At 45.2% G+C, this 3,505-nt stretch overlaps 1 non-coding gene across 1 annotated transcript; it reads right to left on the bottom strand.

Moving 5' to 3' along the window:
- Positions 1–3,063: 3,063 nt before the first annotated feature.
- Positions 3,064–3,167, bottom strand: LOC123813294. Its single transcript, XR_006784721.1, has one exon. It is a non-coding gene; the product is annotated as a U6 spliceosomal RNA (small nuclear RNA).
- Positions 3,168–3,505: the final 338 nt, after the last annotated feature.

The raw sequence follows: 3,505 nt of genomic DNA, 5'->3' as shown, positions 1-3,505 counted from the left end.
CGGTGAGTGTGGGCTGGGTTTAGGGACAGGTTTCCGAAGAACTGCATACGCACTGGAGAAGAACAGTCGCTTGACAGGAGCGAAGCCTGGAAAGAGCCTGGACCAGTGCTGGAGGTCGACGCCATGCTGGAGGGATGTCTCCGACGTCACAGACCCCAACGTTCTGGGTTGTGTGCCCTTTACTTCCGTGGCGTGTCCCCACTTCTCAAAATCCCAGCATAAGAGAAACTCACGGCACGTTCTCCAAAACGCCCGACCAGTGCTCCAAACTTCCACGGTCACCGACGAGAAGGGAAGACTGAGAGACCGCTGCCAGAGCAGGGGAGGGAGGCGCCGAGGAGAAGAGCCGCGGCGACCTGCACTGGAACCAGGCGCAGGGACCGCACGGCGGCTGGAAGCTGGGGCAGTGCGAGTCAGGTCGGGCATTAGTTGGCAGGGCTGGTTTCTTATTCCAACGAAAGTCTGGTGGTTGTGTAAGAAGTTAATAGGGGAAACAGTACTATATCTTCGCGGTGTTTCTGTAAATCTAAAATTCATTAAAAATAAAAAAGTTCATATAAAACAACTGGTGTTATAGATGACTGTCCTTAAAGTTGACAGTAACACTAGCCAGCATGAGAATGCAGTGAACTCAGCAGCAATTTATTTTTAAAGGGCAGAAAGAATCCACCCATCTGCCTTTTCAAATGACCTGAAAAGTCAGTCCAATCCAGTACGGTGAAAATTCACTTCCGTTCTAATAATTAGCTGAAATAATATATATGCACTAATTCTTTTGTAAAATTTAAAGAATTTGCTCAGAAAAATTACTCCTAAGTTTTGTTGAAAGAAGACGTTTCTTCGTTTTTAGTAATCTGAACTCACAGAACTACACTAGAATTCACTGGAGGGAGAAAAATGCATTGTTGAGTTTTGGCTTTGCCAAAAGTGCTCATCCGATTAAATGTTTGGTGTTTCCTCACATTTCCTATACCGATACAGTCTCTAACTCCATTTTTTAAAAGTTGTAACATATTTCTGAACACCTAAAATGAAGAATTTTGTTTCTGCTATGAGTGAAAAACTAAGTCTTTACCACACGTGACACTGCTCACTCACAGCGGGAATCAGGGCACTTTGCTCTGGGGGTGACGAGTCGGGACTTCCCTCAAGCAGGTCCTTCCGGCAGGACCATTCCCTATTATACCTTCGTAACCTCAGAATCCATCTAACGTGTAAAAAATACACACATAAAATCGATGCTGAAATAATGACTCTGCAGAAAGAAGAATGGCAGGAGACAGAACCCAGCCAGGAGAAAGAAAAACTAGCCCTAGGCAGCCCAGTTCCAGATTTCGGGATGGGTGTCCACAATAAAGGGAGGGAGACAATCCGATACCAGCGGGCAGGTCCGAGAGCAGAACTCCCAGCAGAGCAGTGGGGCTGCACGGGCCGCGGCTCTCGCTTCCTCCCCCCACCCTGTGACTTCCCCATCCGGGCTCCGCAGCTTGCGGGTGCAGAGGACGCGCGGAATAGGAACGGGCCAGCCCATGCCTGAATAAAGAACCCACGTGAGGAGTTTAAAAAATCCTCTCACAAATTTATGTCAAATAGCATATGGGTCTTGTCAGCTGAAAATTGGAAGCATGCTAATGCAAAAATAATTTTCTAATGTATAAATTTACATTTTGGGAAGGTCGCAGTATTTCTCTTGTTGCTAATTTGACACTCTAACACACACACACACAAAACACATTTTAAAAACAGCTAAGAATGAAGATTTCTGCCTTTGGAGTTTTAATGCTTTATAGAAACACCTGACGCTGCGTCTCAGGTATGCAGTCCTCTTAACACTCAGCAGGTGCACGCCCAGACCAGAACAGCCCAGCCCCCCGGCTGCGGCACAAACACCCGCCCCCGCGCTGGGACAGCCTGCAAGGCATTTTGCATCAAAGCGCAACATATTGCATTGGTGACTTTTTACATTTATTTTTCAATTATAGTTGACACACAATGTGATATTAGTTTCAAGGTGTACAACAGTGACTAAATGTTTACACAGCTTACAGAGTGATCACCGCACTAGGTCTAGTAGCATTATTAGTTTACTTTTTTTTAACCCTCACCAGAGGATATTGTTGTTGTTGTTTAATTGATTTTAGAGAGAGGAAGGGAGAGAGAGAGAGAAGAACATCGAAGCGAGCTGACCGGGATCGAACTCCAACCTTTTGGTGTACAGGACTACACCCAACTGACCGAGCCGCCTGGCCAGGGCTACATTTACATTTTTGTAAGCAAGAAGCAATGAGTGCTCATCTTTTCTATTGCTTGCTCCACACAGGAATTTTCCTTACTTTACTGTAAATGAAGACTTATGAGTATACGGAAGATAAACAAGAAAACACAAGATCTGAGCTGCCCTGGATGAAGCCATGTTGAAAGCATTATTCCCACAGGGTGCCCAAAGGGGGCGCTGCAGAGTTCCGGGTGCAGATTCTGACACTACCTGCCCTGTGTGCCTGCATGGATCCTTCTCGCCCTCTGATTGGCCAGAGCATTTGCGCATATTGTCTCTCCTGGACAGGCGGTATCCGTTTACCCCAAAGTACCCCAGAGGTGTTAGCTTTTCTTTTTGTGTTCTGCTCTGATAGGAAGATTGCAAACTGTAGCACACGGCTCAGATAAATTAGCCTCTTAAACTTGAATAACATGTGTGACCTACTGGGCCCTGTGACCAAAGAACCTTGGTGTGAACTGTACAGTGTGTCTGACTGCAGGCTCATCCACGTGAATTAGCATTCCAGCACCCCCGCAAAGCTGTGCAAACACAACGTTCAGTTGAATTGCTTTGTTTGTTCTAGCAAGGGCAGGGGGAATTATTTTTCACACTAGGGAGTATTATTCAGCCTTTAAGGGGCACTCTCACCCTGTATGGTAAGCCACGTCATCTGCATAGGGGAACATGGTTATTTTTCTATTTATATGATTCAAAGGAATGCAACTAGTTCATATTTTTTAACTGCTTTAGTTTAGGTAAAAAAAAATTTTTCATTTTTTAAAATTATTTTATTGTTGTTTGGTTACAAAAATATGGAATGCTTCACGAATGTGCATGTCATCCTCGCGCAGGGACCGCACTAATCTCTGGATCGTTCCAGTTTCGGTCCATGTGCTGCCGAAGCGAGCACTAGTTTGGGTAAAATTTTTTAAAAGGGGGACAAAGTCCTTGATAAACACAACTAAAGTGAATTGTCGGAAACCTGCCCTGTGGGATTAGGTTTTGGAAAGTGTTAAGAGTGGACACGCTGCTAAATACTTAATAAAGATTATGATGTTCTTTCCTAAATAACACAAGATGCTGTCTCATTTTTTACGGCTGAAGACTCTAGAGCCCGCTGGGGGAAGTGATGGTCTGATCTGACACTCACCAAGAGGTTCCGATGTATCTGAATGTCCACCCGACCGTGCGTTTCCCAGGGGCATCTCTGTATCCTCAACACACAGCACAATTTTAGCACTTAGTAGG

Source organism: Phyllostomus hastatus, unplaced genomic scaffold (assembly GCF_019186645.2).
Source record: "Phyllostomus hastatus isolate PE091 unplaced genomic scaffold, TTU_PhHast_1.1 phas_contig_150, whole genome shotgun sequence".
NCBI lineage: Eukaryota > Metazoa > Chordata > Mammalia > Chiroptera > Phyllostomidae > Phyllostomus > Phyllostomus hastatus.
This window is presented reverse-complemented; position numbering and strand designations above follow the sequence as displayed.